The sequence below is a fragment of the Meles meles genome, chromosome 3 (genome assembly GCF_922984935.1).
Source record: "Meles meles chromosome 3, mMelMel3.1 paternal haplotype, whole genome shotgun sequence".
NCBI classification, from domain to species: domain Eukaryota; kingdom Metazoa; phylum Chordata; class Mammalia; order Carnivora; family Mustelidae; genus Meles; species Meles meles.
Window position 1 is genome coordinate 75,544,030 of NC_060068.1, and position 14,968 is coordinate 75,558,997.

Below are 14,968 nucleotides of genomic sequence, written 5' to 3' on the forward strand. Positions count from 1 at the left end.
TGTTTATATCCTGCCCAAACAATTGAGTATTAACATGGAAGTATTCTTTTTCAGAATTATCAGTTTACTTATATAACACGTGCATTTTTTTTGTTTTAAGATTTTTTTATTTGACAGAGACATAGCAAGAGAGAGAACACAGCAGGGGGAGTGGGAGAGGGAGAAGCAGGCTTCCCGCTGAGCAGGGAGCCTGATGCCAGGGCTCTGGGATGGTGACCTGAGTGGAAGACAGACACCTAGCCAACTGAGCCACCAAGGTGGCCCTAACCCATGCATTTTTAAAAACTGGCAATATTAATGCCAAAATAACATAGTAATCCTGAATGTTTGATCAGATGATGCAAACACTCAGGAATTTATGCTAGGAAAAAAAAAAAAAACCAGCCCCATTATATAGAGCAATTATGTTTTAAATGACTACGTAAGATAAAAATTTCATGCAATCAAAACTACCCTTAAATACCCTCATTAGGCCATTAAGGGCAGGATGCATTTTATTGCATACTATTGCTATCCAGCAATTCTTCAGCATGTTAGTTTGTGAACTGCTTGACTCGACTCAAGGAAGGAACAAAGGAGAGCTGTCATGCAAAGATTCCAACAGACAGATTCTTCTGTCTTAAAAATACCCATGAAATAGCAGTGGACTAAAATCGGAATGGGTAGAACATTCCAAAGTGCTCCTCTTTCCTACAGGCCTTCTTCCCTTGACTCACTTTTACTGTTTGACTTTTATAACCTTAACACCTGTTAACAGACATGTTTGGGTGAGCTTGGAGGTGATAATGAGGTCTCATCTCAGAGATGGTCAGTTTCTAAAGACAGAACTTCAGGTAAAGTGTATTTATACGGGACCATGCTGATCTAATTAACATGATTGAGAAAGAAGCCTCCAGAAATAAAGAAAGGTATTGCTGAGGGGATTACCATCACTTTAAACAAATAAACTAGAATAAAATTCATCCCAGAAAATAAAGTCACTTTAGGTACATGGGGGCCAGAAGAAGTCAGTCAGAGGATCATGAAAGAGAGGTCCCCAGACCACACCGCACTGCAGGTGACAATTAAAGAAGGACTGCCAGGGTCCACCAAAAACCACACTGCAAACAATTAACAATATAGTGATCTATGATTTTTAGTACACCATAAACAGCCCTTACTCTTCATATTTGTAGACAAGGATTTTTCTAGTCACATTATCAAATCCGATAATCCACAGAAACCAGACAGAGGGTTTTCTTCAGAAATGGAGGCCACTATGATGCAGAGAGACTGTGGAGCACATGTGGTATGGAATTTTTATGTCAGTGATGCTAACAGCATTTGTGTCTGGGATGCTAAACATCCCTGAAGTTTATAAGCGGCTTATGTGAGGAAGCAACCCCTTGGCATATTGAGTTGCTATTACTGTTTAATTTTAAGCTTCATTTTTATGTTTAACATGGTTGTTTTATGATTACGTACTAGAATGAAGTGAAACCACAACAACACAAAGAAAACTCCTGTATTTTGGTAACTTTGTTAAGACAGCCTCTCAATACATAGAAAGAACAAACCAATCCCATAATCATCAAACTTGCTATCAGAATTCAGTGGGTCATGGGGAGTGAATCTACTAACCAGTTCAGTCAGAACAGTTATTCCTTCTCAAAGTTCTCACACCCCTCTTTTTAGGAGTTTTTCAAATGAGTTAGTCACAAACCCAAGCCAGTAACCTGACAGAAAATTATCAAAAAGATTTTGCCAATCAATTTTCCTGGAAATGGAATTTTAGAGCTACTTTACTAAAGCCTGTAAAATTGGAGATAACTCAATATATCTGAAAAGAACAAAAAGGACTCTCAAGAAACAAAGGATGTAATAAAGAAAGAGAAAAAAAGGATTTATGTAGAACAGTTATTAAATGTATAGTGTCATATAAATTCTAGGGAAGAAGATCTGTTCTGACGACCTCCAATGTTAGATTGATTAGAAAAATTTTGGAACATTACCAAGTTCTGTGAAAGACATGGGAAATAATTTCCAAGGGAAGGGGGGGGGGGAACCCTGTCCTCCTCTGTACTGAAGAATATTACAGCAAAATAACAGACCAAAAGTTTCTGGACACTTGCCATGTGTTCCATGAAAAAAGAATATGCAACGATATGTGTAATTATAACAGATACCAGTTCAATCAATGTTTACTGCCAATGTCAGGTGGTTTGAAGGACCCAAGAAGTACCAACGCAAACGAATTTCTTGGCATTCACTTTTTACTTCTGTGTAAAAAGGAATGGTAAATTGTTTTACATCTGATGAATAAACCTGATTTTCACCCTTCTCCACCTTGCCTGTTACAAAAGTAAGTAAAAAAATGAAAAGCAATAGCTTCCATGACTGATTACTTGGGTGCTTCACAGCCTTAAACCTAGGGAACAACAATCAGTTTATTCAGAAAACAAAAACAAAACATCTGAACTCAGCACAAGGAAAGGCTTAGCCCTGTTTAAATAGATTAACGATGTACCTTCAGACATGGGTGCCTCCATCTTCCTCACTCCTTGCCTGCAGTGGCTGGAGAATCAGGGTCCTGATGGAAGGATACTGGAACTCTGTAGGGTTAGAAACAAGTTTTTAGAACTGCTTCCTACAGGCTTTCTTCCTGTTTCCTTCTTTCTTCTTCCCTGACCTCACCGCAGAAGGGACAATTAACTACACCTTCGGTTCAGTTCATAGAACATAATAATCATTGTTGCAAGCAAACTATCTGTCTTCCTTCTTCCCTCTTTCCTTCCTCCCTTCCTTTCCTCTCTCCTTCTTTATCCACTTCCCTTTATATTTATTTCTTTCTATCTCATAGTCAATCTCTCCAATCCCTTCTTTTTTTAAGATTTTATTTATTTATTTGAAAAAGAGAGACAGAGATAGTAACAGAGATAGAGAGAGAGAGAGCAGGGGAGGGAGAGAGAGAGAGAGACACGAGGACATGATGACAAGGTCCCAGGACCTTGGGATCATGACCCGAGCTAAAGTCAGATGCTTAATCAACTGAGCCACCCAGGTGCCCCTCTCCAATGCTTTTACTGTACATCTTTTGTTTGCAGTTTTCTTACAAAATGAGTATTGCTGTTCTTGTGCCTGTATGTAAGTTGCTGTACGTTTTGTCTTTGCCCTTAAGCACCGCAGTCCTAGGATACATTCATATTGCTATGCATATATGGAATGAAACGCCCCTAACAGTTACACTTCTGATGCACATTCACCACACTGTCACAGTGGTCATGTATGTATCTGTCACAAGTTCCTCCACCTTTCTGCCACCACATGGAATGCCGCAGACATCCTTGGACATGTCCTCTTGGGTCTGTGTGAGAAACTCTTTGAAGCATATGATGCCAACAATGGAATGGAATGGCTGGAGGTTCCCAGTCTAAAAGAATGTCTTCTACAGATCACCCAAGACCACTCCAACTGTATTTGCCATTCAAGGTTTTATTCCTACAGCTTTAAATAAGATAATTGAATAGATGTTTAGGAATTTATTTCTTTATTCTTCTTTCACTCATTCAACAGTTTACTGAATATGTACTATGTGTATTTGATGATCTAGAGGTTAAATGTCCTATCCTTCACCTTGTATAGCCTTATATGCATAAGCCTTTTTCACAGGTGGGTAAAATATCGTGCAATTAATAAGTGACAGAGTTAGGATTTGGAAAAAAGTAATTCCAAATCCCCCAGAGAGAATAAAATAGAATATTGTCTCTATGGGAAAAACATCACCTTGTTCTCTTGAGGGTGGGATGTGAGGGAAAATAGATGTTCTTCCTCAGACAATTGACACACACATGGTTCCTGATTTTGTCAGTGGAAAATAGTCCATTGGCAAGATGAGCCTCTAACTCAAGAGTTCTGATACAGTGCTTTTGTGTTCCAGAGAGAAGACTGGATGCTCTGAGGCCCAGGCCAGTGTTCTCAGTGGAAGCCGAGCAGGGAGGACCTGGCAGCAGAAGCTTAGCAACTAGGAAGACTCTCTTTCCAGATGTCCTATCTCCCCTTCCTCAGTCCTTTTTAAAATACAAGTTCCAGTAGAAGGTACACAGTGCATGGAGCAGCACCATGAGAATGAAGCACCCTACTCTTCGCTTATCCATGGTTTCAGTCATCGGTGGTCAACCGTGGTTCTGAGACAGAAGGGCCTCCTTCCAACAGATCCTCAGAAGCTCGGCAGTAGCCTAACGCTGTGTCACGAGGCATGTCAGTCATCTCACATCACAAGGAGGGTGAGTACAGTACAGTAAGGTGTTTTGAGACAGAGAGAGCACATTCACATCTCTTTTATAACAGTATGTTGTTATAATTGCTCTATTTTACTATTTATTATTAGTTGTTGTTCATTCCTTACTGTGTCTAACTTATAAACGTTATCATAGGTATGTATGTGTAGGAACAACAAAGTCTATCTATATAAGGTTCAGTGGTCTCTGTCGGTGCAGCCATCTACTGGGGGCCTGGGAACAAATCTCCCAAGGACAAGGGGGCATCTACTGTAGCCTGAATGACTGCCATAAAAACACAGAGAACACATGTTGGAATGGGGAGGGTTAAAGAAGTAGCAACCACTTCCAGTCTAAGAACTTCCAAAACCAGAGGGTCTCCACTTTTTCCAGCTTGATATCTTATAAACATAAAAAGCATTTTAGTGATATATTATGACAATGGTTGTTCACTTAATATTAGTTTCAAGTGAAATATATAATAGCAAAGGTTCCAATGAATTTAGCAATACTTTAATTTGCATCTAACATTGTATTTTGATAATACATAATTTGTATCTAATAATACCAGTATATATTTTTGCTTTATTATTTTATCTTATAATTTATTATGTTCTTTGTGGTGGTTGCATCAGAAAAGCTCAGGGATGACTTGAATAGTGGAGTACTCTTAGTGTCTTTTCTGGTGTTTTAGTATAAAAAGAACCTAACTGCTTCTCGGCTCACTGTGGCTTGCTTCATCAAGGACTCAGGTGTCTGGTGCCTCACCAGAATGGTGGCTAGTGGCTGTGGCTCAGCAGAGGACCCCCGGATATTTGCTTGGTCCTAGTGACTGCCAGGCTGCTTCCCTGGGGCTTCCCCAGGCAGGTTGTTTAGGTGATCATGTTGCTAGAGGCCTGGAGAGATTCAGGGTGCTCTGGGGACTCCAACAGTGTGACCATGAGTGGGAGAGTGGCCTTCCCAAGACAGGCTTGCTCAAAAGTGCCTGGGCCTGCCTTGGGAAGACCCAGTGGCAGCGGATGGCTTCCTAAGAGTACTCAGCACTTCTGCAGGAGCTGTGATTGGAAGTGGAGCCCAGGATTCAACAGCACTGGTCATGAGCGGCCAGGAGCAAACAGCTGGAGGGGGGTGATAGCTGCCATGCTCTTGCTTGTGGGCTGATGGAAACCTTGGTATATGATTATGCATGGTAGGGACTGAGGAGTGCTAGACCACCCAGCCCATCCGCAAAGGAAGTCTCTTTGCTGGAGGCTGTTCTACCACCAACAAATGTGCATGCACTCAGGGTGTATATTTATTATACTATGTGTTATTCATTGCCCTTACAGCCTAAAGCCTATGGTTAATGCTTGATGAGCATTTAGATTCTCAAACCCTTATAATTATTTACTCTCTCCACCCGTCTACAAGAGACCATGTCCTGGAAACCACTATTCTAAATGCCCCAAATCCGTGGGCCTAGTTGGGTACTTAACATGCCACCTTGTACTGATATTCTTAGGTAATATGTTTTTTAATGTTAGCATTCCTTATCTCCTTCACGTGGATTGTTAAATCTCTGAAAAGAGAAATCAATTATTACACTTTAATACCTAGGATGTTTAGGAGCAAGAACACTGCTTTGCAGAAAGCCCTGCTAAACAGGGAGAAAAAAAAAATTATTAAGCACCCACTCAGTGCCAGGAATTGTGGCAAATGTTTTACATTTCTAGAGGACATTGAACTTAACTCTACAGCTTCCATTCCAAACCCTCCTTTGTGCAGCAACAAAGGAATGGTTTTTAAACAGTTTAATTCCATCAGAGTAATCCCATTCCCGGGTCTGTGAGGAATTCTGAGCCTAGGTTTATGTTAATCAGAGCACTGCACTCACCTAAGAGTCACTAGATTAAGGCTGGGGGAAGACCTAAATTGAAAGAAAAGCATTTTTGTTTTTTCCATTTTGGGGGACGGAGACAAAGCTCTGGATGGCAAATTAATGTAAAGATCTAGATGCTTGATGTCATAGAACCATTAAATCAACCCATCAGACCTAAACTGCTCTGCGGCAGATACGTCTCCCGTATCTATCATCTACCTTCCTTGCCCAACTCTCTGCTCTGAAAGGCTGACTTGAACGAGCCTGCGTAAATGGGCTCTCTTCCCTCTGGCTGCCAGTTGGCTCTGACCAATGGGGAATACCAGGAGGACATGGAAAGAAGGGAGAAGACTAAGGTCAGCATTTATTTATTCTGAGACAATGTCCTATAGTAGGACACCCTCTTCTGTGAGACAATAAATTATTTAAACTAGTTTGAGTTTTGTTTCTAGTTCCAGTAAAAAAGTGATACACACACACACACACACACACACACACACACACACACACATCTTCCCATACAGCGAGCCTTAGAAGAAGTTAAGGTAGCTCTATTTCCATTTTGTTGCAATAGAACCAGGGCCCAGAGTGGCTGCCTATCTTGGACAAGGAGCTGAAGGAAGCCTGTTTTTGTTTGTTTGTTTGTTTGTTTGTAAGTTTAGAAGCTGATTTATGTTCACTAAATGCTCTATTTTAGAATTATTGATTTCACTTTTTAAAAATTTTGTAAATGTCTTTAAAACTATTCTTAACCAATGATCATAATCAGAAAATAGGCTCATTTAACCTTTTATATAGGTTTTAGTTAATGCTGGATGCCTTGTATATTCTCCTTTATCATTTAATCATCCTTAATCTGAAGACTCTGAAATAAACTAGAATATAAAAATAGAGGAACCAATTTGCCTTCTATTAAAGGACACCTTAGAATACATCCTAATAGCTTTAAAAAAAACCACACACCTATTTACAAATAATTGGAAACTTACAATAAAGGTGCATGAATAGTACAAAGTACATCCCTATGTTCTTGACCAAGATTCTCCTACTGTTCATATTTTGCCCGTTACTCTTCATTTTTCTCTACCCCAACCCCCCTCTGTGTATATGTATATATATGCTGCATATCTGTATATATGTCCCTTTATTTCTAAATACTTCAGTACGTATCTCCTGAGAATAAGGATTTTCTCTTACCTAACCATAGTACAGTTATCAACTTCAGGACATTTAACATTGAATATCTTCATCTCTGACTACTATTTCAATTTTTCCAATTAGACCAATAATGTTCTTTATAGCATTTCCCCTCCATAGAGGGTCCAGTCAAAGATCACATGTAGCATTTGTTCTTCATGTCTCTTTATTTGAATCTGGAAGACTGTCTCAGCCTTTCACTGACTTTAATCACAGTGCCATTTTTGAAGCCTTCAGCCTCACTCCTCCCTTTTAAGTAAAATGCTCCTAATTTTTTCCCTGATGCTTTCTCATGATTAGATTCAGTTTATGCACATACTGTCAGACGATGACCTGGCTGAGGTTGTGTCTTTCTCGGGACACTGCACCCAGAGGTACCCACGGTCCGTCTGCCTTTCCTTGATCACTTTAATTGTGGCCACCTGGCCAATGTGTCGTCTCCACTATATAGGAAGGAGTCCTAATTTTTAAAATCAGGATTTGGCAGACTGCAGTGCTCTGCTCCTGGCTGCTTCTGTGGACTCTGATTCATCGGCTCTTACTGAGAATCCTAGTAGAGCCATTATTTGCTGACTCTAATTGACGAGAGTTTTCCTTCTTAAGGAAGGAAAGTCTGGGCAAGGGAAGTTACAATCAAAGGATTTCTACAGCTTCTGACTCGTTTTCAAATCCTAGCAATTGGCCTCTCGCTATTTAATTAGGTAACCGTTAAAGGAAAACAAGTCAATCAATTTTCCGAAGCTCTTTTCTTGCTGCCCCGTATCACTTTTAGGGTATCTCACCTTCTCCGTAAAAGAAGTGTCTCCTCTGTCCGTTCAGACTTGGGGAGATTTGTTTCTGAGCAGCAGGCAAATTGCTTTGTTCCCAGAAGCAGCTCTGGGAGGAGGAAGCCCAGGGTGGGAGGGCCCTGGGGGAGGGGGGTATGCAGGGGTCAGTCCTCTTCCCCAGCACTGGGGTTCTAGTCCACCCCAACAGTGCTAAAGCTCACATCTCCAATACCTCTCACTTAATCTTTCTTGAAGGATTTATCCTGTCCCAGAAGGTAGTTAGGAAGATGGTGAACTTTGGGCAGGCTTTGCAGGTGGGTCTCTGGGCTCATGTGAAATCTGGCTGTAATAGCGTTAGGTAAACAACTGATCCTAAAACCGGCTCAATTGGTTGTTAACTCAAAATGTATCCCAGGCCTCAAAGACCTCCAGAGAAAGCGAAGCCAAACTCCTTACCTGTAATTACATTCAGTTGATTTGTCTGGAGCTGTTCCCTTTTGTCACTTTAGGGGTGCACAAAGCTCCCAAGAGACAATGACCAGCATTGTTGGTGTGCACAGCGCTGGTTTAAGAGCCAGCAAAGAAAAGCCAACTTGTGGTCTGTGCATTTCGCTGCAGGATACAAATCATGCAGCAGAATCTGGCAACTATTATGAAGCTGAAATGAGCACATCTAGTCACAGAACAAAGCAACCAAATTATGTATTTAACATAATAATAATTATAAAAGCTTCATGGGCATCATTTTGAACTATCTGCTGCCATGAGTCCTGAGGGCTTCCTTCAACTATGGGGAACACTGAAGAATGAACAGTGACAGGAAGCTGGGGTGGAGAGTGGGCTCAGTCATTAGTTTCCTTTTGTGTGCGAGCAATTGTTTTAAAGTTCAATGCAATGCTCAGTGTATTGTTGCTGCCACAAATTACCCCTTGGATAGTTTACTCCAAGTGCCAGCTTCTCAGGGGTACCTTCTGGATTTTACAAGTGGTGCCATCAAACAATGATTATTCTTCTTCAAGAAATTATCCACAGTGGCTTGTTACATGACAGACATGTGGTTTGAATTTTGTTATAAACACAGAACAAAGGGTCTGAGAGTGTTTCTTTTCATTATCTGAGCTGTGTGGCTCTGAGGAAACATGAGACAGTTCATTATTCAAATGAGAATTTTTTTTTGCCTTTCATTTTCAGTTTTATTTCTGTATATCCATGACATTTCAACAAGCAAGCTGCCTCCTCTAGGAGCACCATCTGCTTTTCTTTTCAACTGTGACACCATCTGAGAGAATACCTTCTCACTCGTAGAATTACATGTGGGATGAGGGGGGCGGTGTTGTTAATTACATATACATATATTGGTATATATCTGCGTGTTGTGTGTGTGTACTTTTTTGTTAGTTTTAATACTAGAGCATAGATGTGTAATTCAGGAATTTGATCTGAGTAAGACAACTAAGCAAAAATCTCCAACCCCACTTTTTCCCAGGTCTCAAATCCCTTCTTAGGGTAATAGGATATATTTTCCACGAGCATGAGATTTTTGTCTGTTCGTTCTCTGGTGTAAGGTGGAATCTCAAAGAGTATCTGGTATATAGTAGGTGCTAAATTAATACTTGTTGAATGAAGTGGTGGATTAACAGTGTTCTCTCTGAGTAATTTTTGTGTGCTCAGCACAGTCAGAAACTACTCTTCCGGGCTGTGGACGCTCCACACCTTCCATACTCAGTGTGGCTGTTATCCTCTTTTGCCCTGCATTAACATGCACTGTGATGGATGATGGTCTTGGGTGGGGATGGATCACACAAGAAATCAGACCTTATTATCTATTGAGATGACTAGCATTAAGCTGCTACCATTAATCAGGAAATCTGTGAAAAATACTTTCCTAGGTACAAGTTTAAATTGTGCAGCATAACCGGCTAAGAAACAACAGCTGTCATACTGGCCTGATATCCTGCAATTGGAACTGGATTATCTCATTTCAGCAGAGATTTCAGAAACAGGCAGGGAGCCAGATCAGCTGGTCTTCAGGTTTCCATGGCGGAAAGGATTCATGTTTGACATCTTGGACCTTTTCAGCCCACTCACAGAAAATCTGACAGCAGCAGGCACATTCATTGGTCTTGACAGACAGGTAGAGAAGACAGAGGAAGAGACTGAGGTCATCCATGACATCACTAATGCCTAACAGTTAACTGACATGAGAGGCAGAAACATGTGATACTGTTCTTTAGGAGCTTCTCTAATGAGAGATTTTCAGTGATTCCCCACTCCCCACAGAGTAGAATCTATAATTATAAGCAAACCTCGTAAAAATCATAGCTAACCCTATCTTCTTAGACGAAGTCTCCTTGCCTACCAGTAGCCACTGGAAGTAAGCTGGAGGACAGTCACCATCCATCCACTAAGCACCCCTACTGTGATGGTCACACCATGCTTCCTTGAATGGAATGCCCTCATCTCTGGTGGTAGAAGTTCTAGTAAAGGAGCTGATGATTTCCTCTGTAAACATATTAAATTTGAAGAACTGATGGTAGAACCAAGGGGAATTGTGCAGTAAGGAGATGGAGAGACAGCTCTAGGGAGAGGTCTGGCTGGAGACTCAGCTTGGGGAAGTTTTTACCTCTTGATTGTATGTGAAGGTATGGGGTGAATGAGATCATAAAAAGTGAGTGTGTAGAGCAAGAAAAGATGAGGACACCGATTTGATAGGAAAAGTGAAGAAATTGGTACCCGTGAAGGATCTCCTGGGTTCTCTTGGACTCAGGAAATGAAGGAGCCTATGCTTTCTGCAGTAATCTCTGCCTCAGTCCCATATCATGAAGGAACTTCCGCCCCCTTCAGCAGCTACCCGAAGACTGACCTGAAATAGCACTATCCCTTCTCTGATGTTCAGACCAATATAAATGGAAGGAGATTTCCTTATTTGAGATCCCAATAGTAATTCATGCTGGTTAACAGTATGAAGTTCTTCCCATTACAATGCAAATTTAAAAGTCACTAACCAATTCCAAGTAGTTATGATTTGCTGTGTTTAAAAATATATGGAACTCACTGGATGGTAACAGTTTGTTTTGATAATCATATAGTTCAAACGCCCTCTACTAATTTTAAACATCTGGGTTTTAGAAAGACATTCAAAAGAACAAAATTCAAAAGCAAAGAACATCAAAACCCTTTCCTAGGAAAATCTGTCCATTTAAAAAATGAGTCCAAAGTTCAATTCTCACCTGGTTCAAAAACAATTCACCTTATCCTTTTTGGGGTTGTAGAAGGGAGTAGGCAGAGACAAAGGGAAAGCAGTAACATGTGTAAGTGATCACCCAAACATCAGCTCATTTCCAACTAAAAAAACATTCCTTGTACACAGGTCACAGAACACATCAAATAAAATGCAAGTGCTGAGGGAAGTCACAACTTACAAGAGAAAAATCCAGGGGAGATTTTTTGCCAGTTTAATTTTTTGCCAGATTAACCAGTTAATAATGTTAATAATAAATCACAAGATAACTCTGAAAGCAACTATAGGGGGAATTATGCCAAAGGGACTAAATAAGAGAAGGGACTTTCCACACAATTAGTGAAAAAACTATCTAGTAGAGTGGAGGTTTGACTCTTCTCACTGGAGGGAAATTCCTCTGCAAGGGTTTTCTTTTGTGGCTGTACTGTACTTTCATTGGAAATAGTTTCTTCTGGAGAGAATGAAGCTAGTTCACTCTTGAATTTGCATGCAAAGGTAAGATGAACAGGTGAAAAAAAGAAAAAGAGTATTTTGTATTGAGGCCACATAAGAATGTGTGGAAAGGAGTCTGGCCCAGTGAATTTGAGTTTTTCATCCATAGTTTCATTCATATTGTAGAGCACTTCCCATTGAGCGTAACTTTATGGACTGTCTCCCCTCATCAATGCAGCCAAAGTTGCTCAAAATCAATGATTCTAGTATTGGCTTCAACCAAATGGCTGTGAGAATTTTTTTATTGCCTTCCAATTTTATCAGCATGCCAGCCCAGGAGTAATCCACAAAGAGCCCATAAATGACCCAGGACACAAATCTGTCCAAAATAATCTCTGTCCTTTCTTCAATCTAAAAAATGAGAGTTCTGGCAAGGATAACATATTTGGATAACTGAGAAATGTTAAGTAACCCCATTGCTTTATGCTTCGGAGGCTCTGGAAGCCCTGGCATACCAAAACCTACAAGGTATGGAGGAAGATGAAGAGTGGAATACTGCCATAAACAGCCTTGGTCAGCTGGAGAGAAAGGGACAGAAAAAATTATCAAAATAATAAATATGGAGCTCTTACTCTGAGTGACATACTGTGTTAGACTTGGTGGGCAATACAAGGAAGCTTAGGGTAAAGTTCTGGTGCTTGGGAATCTCTCAATCTAAGACAGTATCTGGAGACAATAGAAATACAGAGTCATTATTGAAAGCCTATGTTTTGAACAAGTATATAACAAAAGGCCAAGGACTCTGCACCATGCATCCTAAATTAAGACGTATCATCCCCAGCTACCCTCTGCTGACATGGGACAAAATTTACTGGAACGCGTGAGAATGCCCCTAAATCTGGAAGGAAAACAAAACAAAACAAAACAAAACAAAAAACCAGATGCTTTACCTGGTTTAACTCATTTAATCTTCACGACAGCCTTATAAACTAATGCCATTTCCATTTTACAGATTTGTAAATCAAGGCATCAAGGTTAAATAATGTGACCAAAGTCATACAGCTAACATGCAGCAGAGCTGTGATTATCCTACAATATATCTGGGCATACCTAGACCTTAAATGAGTTATAAACGGTCCAGTGGTGAAGAACCAGGGATTGGTATTACAACTCATTAAAGAGCTAGGCAATAAAATTTAAACAAATGCATCTATAATACTCAAATACATGAAGGAAGGTTCTTGGTGCTTCCTGAATACGGTGGCCAGACAATTTATACAGATACTCTTCTAGAGATGAACAATTAGGGTTCCAAAAGATCTTTTCCCTTTTATTCTTATATGCAAAGCACCATTAGATAAATGAGTTGCTCTGATGCAGTGACTTTTCATCTATGAAAGTTGATACAATGAAAAAACTTTAAGTAGCAGCTTTTTGACCTAGGAGACTTCAAAGTCAGGGGGCATCAGATGGAAAGGGTTGAGGGAAAGGTCTAGATCAAAAGAAAGGGAAGGCAGCACTTACTAAGTAAGTGGGGTGCTCCTATTTCCAAATGGAAATTTTGTTTAGGGGAGAAGCCAGGAGTAGACCAATAAAGACGTATTTTTCAAGAACCAATTATCCTTCCAAGCACGGTTTTACATGCTGTGGGGGAAAATACTATCATCCTGCCTTCATGTAATCTACATTATTACTGGGGAAACAAAAGTAAAGCACTTAAAACGATTAGCAAGAAGGGCTAACCACAACTCTGAAAGTTCAGAAAGGATATGAGAGAATATCTTCCTGACTTGAGTTTTCTGAGAAAGCAGAGCTGACTTCTAGAGCTTGAAAACACCCCTCAACAGTCCATCTGGGACTTTGCCTGAAGAGTCAGTGGAGAAAATCCAGGCCTGGGCAAGACGGCTTCTTCTCAACCAGTTTCATGTAGTGCCTCCCTTACGTCCATGAAAGGCAAATGGCTCTGTGGCCTGCTTGATTCAATGCTTTGTTGGGAAGACAGGCTCCTGGGAACTGTATGCAACACTTTACTGCCTTTCAAAGCAGTTGTTTCTCATTGTATAGATGTGCCCGAGTGGATAAATAATCTAGAGTTTCAATGCCAAAGGCTAATTTGCCCTGGCTTGGGAAATATCTGTTTTGGGAACCCCTAAGCAGCATGAATTATACTGATAGGTTAGCATGTATCTGGATGGCCACCAAAGGCCCCCCTTCCAGAAGGATGGGAAAGGGGCGGGATGAAGTTTTCTCACAAAATTTACCACTGACTCTAAAGTGAAATGGTGACAATGAACACTACCCCTTCCCCATGCAATCTTAATTGGGTTGGCAACATGTATAATTACCATGATGGCAGAGGATCCCTGTGATGTCGAACGAATGACGAGCTCCTTTGGCTATCGGCATACAGCCTCAGAAAAAGTCGTTTTCTCCAAGACCCGACCACCAATGAACTCATTTGAGTAGAGGTACACTTTGCTTTGCTTGGGCTTCCATGGCTTTCAAAATGCAGTGCTTTCATGCCTTGGAAATAGGAATTTTTAGAAAGTGAATGCTTGCTAGTTAAAGGGATTTTAATCTCTCTTTCAAATGCTGTTACTAAAGTTCAAAGCATGTAAGTCTCTATCAATGGGTTGCAAACACTGTAATGCAACACTTATCCAATTTGCAAGGATGTTAGTTAAAAAAAATTTTTTTTCTCCCAAGGGGGGAAGAAAAGCTTCACAGAGAGAGCCTACCCAGGAGTAAATTATAAAGCTCTCCCACGAACATTAGAGCTACATAAACTTAAATGTAATTACCACCTTGGTAGGAAAAGAGTCTTTATTTTTTACCTTTTCAGCGAGAGACTATCCACTCCTAGAAGTTCATGAAAGGTCACTGGCAGAATCTAACCTCTACTTTATGCAAACTACCAAAGCTAAATTATACATTTTTAAAGAGCCTGCTGAATGCTATGCAAAGGCTTCTTTGCAAATGCCAATTTCCAGTCCAATCATCAATGAAACCTCAAGTCATTGTCAAATGCTTGCCAATAATATTGAGGTTCTTCAGTTAGATGCCTTTTACCCAAGGTAGGCTTCATTATCCCCTTCTGATTCTTCATAACCAGAGGGAAGCTGAAGGAGAGTCTGATGTTGTAAAAATGAAACCTGAAAAGTGCTTTGACTCTTCAGAAAATTAATGAGCTAGATTCTTGTGAAGGGTACAATCCCTC

The 14,968-nt window shown here is 40.4% G+C and overlaps 1 long non-coding RNA gene across 1 annotated transcript in view; it reads left to right on the forward strand.

The window, feature by feature from the left end:
- Positions 1-14,968, forward strand: part of LOC123938850 — a 70,145-nt gene that overhangs the window by 18,803 nt on the left and 36,374 nt on the right. Inside the window, exon 2 of the long non-coding RNA XR_006817784.1 lies at positions 3,917-4,262. This is a non-coding gene — a long non-coding RNA (uncharacterized LOC123938850). The remainder of the gene's footprint in view (positions 1-3,916; positions 4,263-14,968) is intronic.